The 9208-nt window shown below is 47.0% G+C and overlaps 1 long non-coding RNA gene across 1 annotated transcript; it reads right to left on the reverse strand.

Moving 5' to 3' along the window:
- Positions 1-3537: 3537 nt before the first annotated feature.
- On the reverse strand, positions 3538-4816 carry LOC116067920. Its single transcript, XR_004109346.1, has 2 exons — positions 4725-4816; positions 3538-4399 (listed from the first exon to the last, which is right to left on the reverse strand). It is a non-coding gene; the product is annotated as an uncharacterized LOC116067920 (long non-coding RNA).
- Between the last annotated feature and the right edge of the window lie 4392 nt (positions 4817-9208).

Genomic DNA, 9208 nt, shown 5'->3' on the forward strand with positions numbered 1-9208 from the left:
AGAAGAAGAAGAAGAAGAAGAAGAAGAAGAAGAAGAAGAAGAAGAAGAAAAGAAGAAGAAGAAGAAGGAGAAGAAGAAGAAGAAGAAACATCAAGAAGAGCCAAGAAGAGCCGAGACACCAAGAAAAGCCGTGCCATCAAGAAGAGCTGTGACACTTAAGAACCTAGGAGAGCTGTAATACCTAGGTACCTTAAAGAGCTGTAACACCTGGGTACCTAGGAGAGCTGTAACACAAAAGAATATTCCTGAGTAAACTGTCGAGAGAAGAAGTCTCAGTGTTCTGTTGTCATTGCTGCTGATAGGCAGAGGAGGCGGAATACAATTTCTGACCATGCTCAGTTCAAGGCCATACATTTTGTGCTAAGTGAACTCTTCAGGAGGTGTTAACGCTGGTGGAAATAGATTCTGCCTACACATATGCCTGCATGCCAGAAGAGGGCGCCAGACCTCATTATAGATGGTTGTGAGCCGGGAATTGAACTCAGGACCTCTGGACCTCTGTAAGAACAGTCAGTACTCTCAACACCTCTGAGCCATCTCTCCAAACCCATTACTTGGTATTCTTTTCCTACTGTTCTGTAGAAATGCCTTGGGGGCGAGGAGTGTTTACTCCATCTCTCAGATCAAAGACATAGTCTGTCATGTTGGGGGGAGTCAAGGCAGCAGGAGCTTGGAGCAGTCACATCCACAATATAGAACAGACAAATGAATGCATGCTTAACCACCTTTGTTGTCATGTTTAACCACCTTTGTTCACTTTTATTGTCTAGGATCCCAGCCAGGGAATAGTGCTGTCCACAGTGAGAGGATCTTCCCAACGAAATTAACCCAATCAAGCTGGAGAGATGGTTCAGTGACTAAGAACACTGGCTGCTCTGCAGGGTGGGATTTGATTCCTTGTACCTACATGGCAACCATCTGCAACTCCAGTTCCAGGGGATCTGAGGTCGTCTTCTGGCCTCTGCAGGCACCCAGCACATACATGTATACATACATGCATGCATGCAGAAAATTATATTCAGACACATAAAATATTTTTTAATGGACTGAAAGTTTTTATTTTATGTGAATAGGTATTTTGCCCAAGTATATGTCTGTGTACCACATGTGTGCATGCAATACCTGTGGAAGCCAAAAGAGGGTGTCAGGACTCCTGGACCTAAAGCTACAATGGTTGTGAGGCACCATGTAGGTTTCCAGACTCGAACCTGGAGCCAGCTCTCCAGCCCCCAAAGCTAAGAGTTTAAATAAGAAATGGACAGGTGGAAGGACTGGCAGACAGACAGAACAGATAGGTTAACTAACATACACCAGCCCCACTTCCTCTTCCAGCAGTCTAAAGAATTAACTAGAACAGTGACTTCAGGTCAGAGACAGACTGCGCCAGTCTGTCTTTCGGAGGCTCTAGCCACACTTGTCCCTGGCATCTGAAGTATTTCCAAACCTCTGTGGGAGAGATGATGAGTCAAGCTAAGCTCCAGGGGAACAACTAGAATGTGCTGGTGCTTTGCCATCAGATTGCAGCATGCCTGCCACAGCTGGGGGTGGGTAAAGAATCCTGTTCTCAAAGCTCTGAGACTTTGAATTTTACTGAAGGAGCATTTTGCTCCATCCCAGTAGGAAGCAAAACCACCTAAGAACCTGGAGCCAGGGTTCCTTCCTCTGGCCCGTTGGGAAATGCAGGAAGGCAGCCAGGCATCCCTCACCACCAACTGCAAACTCTGCTCAGGGTCTGAGTGAGGGCTTTGTGAGTGGTTCCTACCAGGCCCAGTCCTTAGGAGGGAGGAGAGATACAAACAGGCATTTAATAAAGTTGAAAGCTGTTTCCAGGGCTTGGCCTGTCGTCCCCAGGAAGCTGTAGAGAGGCTCTAACCTTCCTGATGCCCAATTGCAAGCCCAGGCCTGTTTCCTAGCCCACTGTGAGCTCAGCATCTCCGAGGGGCTCCAAGCTGGGCGCGCTCTTACTCCATTCTTGCAAGCTGCCAGGCTCTGTTGAATCCAAAGGAGCCTCAATGGTTAATTTTTAGGTTGAACTGCTTTACTTCCATCTTTCCTTCTCCTTAAACACAGCCTGTTGAAGTTGTACATAGTGGTTTATGTCTATGGCCCCAGTACTTGGAAGACTAAGGTGGGAGAACCATGCGTTAGAAGGCAACTTGGGCTACAAGGTAAGGCTCTGTCTTTCATAAAACAAAATTACAACAAAGCAAAAAATTGTATCAATTTCTCAGTGTTTTGATTTTGTTTTACTGTGCTCTCTCTCTCTCTCTCTCTCTCTCTCTCTCTCTCTCTCTCTCTCTCTCTCTCCCTTTCTCCTGCCCTCCCCCTCCACACACACATACTTTTACCTAGCTCTCCTGTCCTTTCTCCCTCCCACCTCACCTCCTATCTCACCAGAGTGAAAATAACAGGCCCTCCATCTGAACAGGCTAGTAGCCCACCTCTCTCCTGGCCAGTAGGTCCCACTTAAAAAATTTAGAATGATGGGAGGGCTCATGGATCAAGTGCCTACCACACAAGCAAGTATAGAATGGGAGTTCAGGTCCCCAGATCCCTAGTTTGCCCAAGTGGAGTGGGCAAGCCTGCCTGTAATTCCAGCCTTGAGAGATGCAAACAGGAGAATCCTAGAGTAAGCCTATCACAAGACTACCTATATTAGCAAGCTCTAGGTTTGCTTGAGAGACCCTGCCTCAATGAATATGCTGTTAATACATTCATCAAGGATGAATCCTGGCATAGAACTTGGGCTACCTCATGCATGTGAACACACTTGTATACACACCCAAAAACATGTGCCAACAGCAAAAGCATGCATACACACATGCATACACATGATACACACACATTCATGGAAACAGAAAAAAAGGAAAAAAGTATTTAGATTTTCAGGGGTGTTTGGTTGTTATTGTTGTTGTTCATTCACAAGAAAGACCATAATAGATATGTAGTCTTTAAATAGGATTCTATGTGAGTTGAGGTCACACAGCTGGGGTTCAGATCTGATCTCTGGAAATGGTCATGGTGGCATATAACTGTAATTCCAACGTTCAAGAAGAGGGCAAATTTCAGAATACACACATACACACACACACACACACACACACACACACACACACATCTTCCTTAGCCATACTCAGGAAAGGTCCTACATTTTCTCATTTATAAAATCAGGTAGTGCTGATTAAATTAATAGATCCCTGTAGAGGGCTCAGTGTGAAACCTGGTACAAAAGCTTCCTCCTGCTCCTCAGAGTGGTACCCCACCATCCCCTGCCAATCCTGAAATCACAGAGCCCCCCCTCAATCTTGTCTTTAAAATGTGTTGTTGCTTCGTTTATCTGCAAACACGTCTGTTTGATTTCAAATGAAAATGCTTTGGGGTTGCATTAAAAACAAAACACATCCAGAGGAAAATGAGGCTGGCTGACAGACACACTGTTAGTAAACAGCAAAACATTTCTGAAGGCTAGATGCAGGCAGTTGAGATGCTAAACGGTTCAAATAGACAGACTCTTGATAGCAGAAGACACTCCAGCCGTACGACATTTCTGAGGATTTAATAACCGGAAACTTGAATTTCCCCTTCCCTCCCTCCAGTGCTCAGCTTCTGCTTGCTGTGAGCCCAAGGCCTGGTTGCCATCCATTCATGGAATCCCTGTCCAATCCCGATCATTCCCATAATTCATTAATGATACTGTAAGTTAAATACTAAATTATTCATGCAAACAAGGTGAAGAGAGCCAAATGCAAAAGCTTCCTGTCGGGCATGCTGGCTGCTCATTCGGCTGTTGGAAAAGGAGAGAAAGATTAAGACCAAACCCAGATCCGTAGTTCCAATCGATGTTACGGCTACGGAGCCTCCAGAGTTCCCGGGAAGGGAAGCAGACGGCATGGCTGGACGTGCACAACCCAGAAGCAGATAGTCTGGACCAGAGGAATCAATCTGTGTGTTTTTCTCTTCCCAGAAGCTGTGGGAAAGGCCCCAAGAGGAATGAAGCAGTCCTTTGTCCTCTTTACGGAGCACTAGAGAAATAGGACTGCTTCAAGTTTAACCCTTCATCTCCCCAAGGCCAGAGAGCAAGCCCTGTGAAGGTCACATCCTAAACAGGGCTCTTTCTGCCCTCCAAGGATAGCTCTTCAGGGTGGGGCCTCACAGGCCAAAGGCAGTTCCAGGGATACGTTGAGGGTCCACTCAAGAAAGAGAGTCAGCTCTTCAGCTCAGGGTCTTCTTCCTTCAGTGAGGCGTCCTTGTCATCCGCTGCTGCCTCGGTGCCTGGCTCCACCTTCGGCTCTCCTCCATCAGGGTGATCTCCAGGTTTCTGGCACTCCTGTACCACCTCGGTGCCCTTGCTGGAATGGCAACCCATTTACAGGAACAGAGGGGCCTGGGGCTCTCAAACCTATCAAAAAGGAGTAAGGTTCATTTGATGGATAGAGTGCCAGAGGCCAGAGCTAAATAACCCTTCCCCAGACATTGTTGCAAAGAGAGCTGTTAGGGTTTCTATGACCACAGGAGACATCCCTTGGCCACCTCTGGGCGGGAGGCAGGACTTGGAACACTGCCCTTGCAGCTAACCTGGTAAATTCCAGCTCTCTGCCCGACTCCTTTTCTTTGGGGGACTTCCTGTAGTCTTTAATTTCTTTATAGATCACCTGCCTTCTCCCCTACCACCTAGTTACAGGTAAACATCAGCCTACCCCTTCACAGACAGAGAAAGCACTTACCACACAACAAGCTGTGGCCTCCCTTCTTGTCCCAGGGCACATTTTGTCCTGGGCCTTAGAGATCCCCTGCTTGGAGGCCAATTGAAACCATTCTAGAATGTCTGCGACCATGGATTCCCTGGGTTACCCAAACATATAATTGGGTGGGGCTCTGTGCCAAGTAAAGTTCACATTCTTATCGGGTTTCTAATTCTGACATGTAGCTTCTATTACCTAATTGAATATTATAGTAGTCAATAAACCGTTGAACAGATGGGAACACAGAGGCACAGCACGATGGATGGAATAGTCTATCTGAGGTAGTTACTAATAGCCATAAAGTAACCGAGCTGGGAGTTAAACCCATGTCATCTGGCTTTACTCTTTAACACAGAGCCTCCATAAACAAACCGACCTGACCACAGTCCTCCCAGCTCAGCCTCCGAGCAGTACCACAGAACATGGCTCCCTCTCTTTATAACTTGGCTAGATTTATATTGTAAAGCCCTTATCAGGCCGTCACCACACACCACCACAGATGTCTTAGGCTAGGCGGGCTATCGCTGAAGAGTTTGTTGGCTTGTTTGCTTGGGTTTTTTTGTGGTTCTGAGGATGGCTCGTCCTCTTGCATGCTAGGTAAAGCTCCTCACGCTGAGCAACACCCCAGCACATCATTGCTCCTTTAATCTGGGGTACACAGCATTATTAATTGAGTGTGAAATGTCCTAAACTGGCTCCTGTGCTCGAGTACCCAGTCCCAGCTGATGACCTGTTTGGGAAGATTACGGAATCTTTGGGATACAGAGCCTCCCTGGAAGATGTAGGCTACTCAGGATGGGTACAACCAACCCATCTTCCATTCCTGTTCTCTACAGCTTGATCCACACAAGGTATGAGGGGCCTCTACCATGCATTTCTCCCATCATGAACCCCATGAGTGACTTCCCCACTTCAAAGCACTGAGACTGTGAGACAGACTAACGCCCTCCTTCTGTGTGTAGCTTTAGTCAAGTATCTTGTCACAGGGATGATAAGAGTAGCTAATATGGATGGCACAGGGTTTTAACGCTGTGGGTGAGCTTGCATGCAGGCATTTTCTGAGTGAAGTCCAGGAAGATAGGGATCATGGCAGGAGTTCAGGACTCCTGAGATCTGCAGTCTGCTGTGGGTTTATTGCCTAACCTTTTCTAACTGTAACAAGGGCATCAGAACCATTTTCTTCCACTTTTTTCTTTTTCTCTTCTTTTCTTTTCCTTTTTCCTTCTCTTTTTAATGCCTGCATGTATCCATGAAGCCTGGAACTAAAGTTCTGGGTGGTTGTGAACCACAGGGAGGATGCTGGGAAGGGCAGTCAAACAGTCAACCACTAGGCCTACTTCTCCAACCTCAGGGCTTCATAGTTCTGGCCCAACTCCCAGGAAGCCGGAAGGAAGATAATCAAGTCTATGAAGCAGCTTTTCAGAGAAGCACAAGCTCCTAAGATTCTTGGCTGACTCCGTGTATGGCCACCAAGAGTGACATCAACTCCAATGCAGGGTGGAGGGCAGATGTGTGCTCCCCTTGGGTACCTTACAGAAATTCTCCCAAAATTCCTCACAACCCCAAAGTCCTATGAGGAAATCCTATGGGGAAATCCTACGCTAATCCTCCTCTAGAGCCAAAATCAAGTCTGTAATGGTCAGGTTAGTTGCTCCAGGTTTGAGGTCATGAACTTGAGCATCCCACCTCTACAAACTCTATCTAGACTTGCTACCTCCAAAGCCCACAATCTCCCACCGGGTCAATAGATCTCCCCTGCCAGTCAATAGCTTTGCACATCTCTGGGACTGGCAATTCACTGATCTAAAAGAGTGTGGCAAAGCTTCCCTGTAAGTCACCTTGCTTTGAGTCCAGCTTCTTGGCAGTTGGCAGAGTGAGGGGAAGGCACTGTGATGCCCTCTGTTTACTATGCCATATATATGCTAAAACAGACTGCAGGGGGGACAAGGTGGAAGAGGGAACTCGGTGTTAAGGCAAATCTTCATTTGGAAACTAGAATGGCAGGCTAATGGACCTCTCTGGATTAACTATACTGATCATAGGTGATCCCAAGAGGCAGGCAGCACAGACCCTCACTGAAGTAAGGCTTTGTATGTTTAGATGCCCTGCAGGGAAGAATAGCAGGGCCCTTGGCCAAATAAACAGGGTTAAAAAATCTTGGCACACCTCATTACTTGGGATCATTTATATCATCAATGGGGTCAAGTACTAAATTAGCTTTCATTCAAAAGTTCTTGCGAAACTCCAGACATTAGCACTTTAAAGTAAGGAATAAGATTTGCATCCCATGCCACACTGAACCTCCTCCAGATCTGATGGAAACTATTATGTGCTAGTCTGTTAGCTGGTCTGGCACTGGGGATATCACCAAACAGCTGTTGGGTTGTGCCAATGGTTCAGCCAAAGGTTGGGGGATGGGATAACCTGCTTCCTAGACAGGAGCAGTGGTCCAAGCTTCTAATCCTGGTACTCAGGAAGCGAAGGCAGAGGGATTTGTGAGTTCCAACCCAGCCTGGGGTCTGTAGCCAGACTATCTAGAAAACTCAAGGGCAAGGCTTACAGCTCAGCAGTCCCCATGGTTTCTTGCCTAGTAGATGCAAGAGTCTGGGTTTTATCATGCATGATGAAGAAGAGAGATGGAGGAAGAAGAGGATATTGTGGCCTCTGGACTGCTTGAGGTTAACAGTCAGGAAAGGTTATAACATAAACAGGGCGCTGTGGTCCTGGTGGTTGGGTGTGACGGCTTTTCTGTCAAGATTTCCACATAAGCAGGCTCTTTGTTGGCTTTCTCCACTGCAGCTGCTGAGTAAACTCCTTTTATCTCTTCCCCCTCCCCGTCGAGCCTTTGTAATAAATTTAAAACATCTCAGGATTTGTCTTTTATTAACACCTTCAGCACACACACACACACACACACACACACACACACAGGGAGGGGGGAGATTGATTGGAAAATATATACCAACAATATCATAATAGGATGAGGCTGTGGCCGGAACCAATCCTATACTGCTAGTAACCCAAAAGGCTGAGGTACTTAGGAAAATGTTGGGCATTTTCTTATGAACCCACACTGACCACAGGGTATTTATCTGCAGTGCTGGCTGGCTGGCCATCACAAGAGGAACTTGCATAACAGACATTGCCTTTCTCACAGTTCTAGAAGATGAGGGGCATGTTAGTGGTGCCAGATCCGTTTATAATGGGAGCTTTTTTTCCCTATGTTTACAAATGCCTCTTTTGCATCCTGAGCTCACCATGTGGACTAGGCTCATCTCAAACTTGTAAGAATCCTCCTGCCTCTGCCTCTGCTGCCCTGGGATTATGGTAATGTACCATCATGTCCTCCTAGGACCTGAGTGGGAGCCTTGAACTCAGCTCTTCCTGCCTTGGGTTCTGAGAACTAGGATTATAGACCTGTACTTCGACTCCCTGCTCAACCTCCGTTTTATTTACTTAGTACTTATTTCTTTTTCTGTGCACATGCTAAGCAGAGCTACAGCCCCAGCTCCTAGCTCTCTGCTTTAGCACAACTGTCCAAGGTTTGATTTTAGGGGCTGGGTAGCTTACAGACCCTGAAACACATCCCTCGGGAGGAGACCCTGGAGCTGGAGGCAGAAGCAGCTTGATGCAGAGAATTACCCCGCAGCTAGGACTGGACAGCAGGACAACAGCTGAGTCCACGCGCTGAGGGTTCTTCTGTCTTCTGTCCTCTCCTGGGGCTCCCACTAGCCAAACTTATCTAGAAGCCAGCAGGCATAGAAACCTTTATTCTCTGTTGAGGTCAGCCTTAAGGACACAGAAGAATGGACTGCAGCTGTGGAAAAGGACACTAGCCATCTAGCAAAGCCACCTGGATCCTGTTCTCAGTGTCATGGACTCTATTAGGGGAGACAACATCCTTCCAGAAAAGTCTACCACATGACAGAATACAGGAAGCATTTTTAACATGGAAAATAAGCCACTGCGGCAAAGAGGACAGGAACGTTTAAGTTGGTCTTACAAGGATGAGCAGGATGTTAGCTAGTAGAAGGGAAAAAACATCCGGGCCAAAATAAAACACTGGATCTTCACCCTCCGAGAACTATATCTAAAAGTAAAAGACACATGGGGATTCAGCTCAGTGACAGAACATGAGAGAAGGCTAAGGTTCAAGCCCAAATATGAAGAAAACAAAGCAAGAAGACAAAAGCCAGCTTGGTGGTGCATGTCTATAACCACAGCACTTGAGAGGCAGAGGCAGGAGGATTGCTGAGAGCTCAAAGTTGGCCTAGTCTACTTAGTGAGTCCCAATCCGGCAGTGGCTACAAAACAAGACCTTGCCTCCAAACAACAGGAAGGAATAAAAAGAGGGAGGGAAGAGGGAGGGAGGCAATAGAAGGAGAGGAAGGGAGAAACTCCTTCCTAGAGCTGCCCAGGGTGTTCTGTCCTCTAGTCCTGTGATGCTGCCTGGTCCTTCCTAGAGC

The sequence above is a fragment of the Mastomys coucha genome, unplaced genomic scaffold (genome assembly GCF_008632895.1).
Source record: "Mastomys coucha isolate ucsf_1 unplaced genomic scaffold, UCSF_Mcou_1 pScaffold22, whole genome shotgun sequence".
Lineage (NCBI taxonomy): Eukaryota > Metazoa > Chordata > Mammalia > Rodentia > Muridae > Mastomys > Mastomys coucha.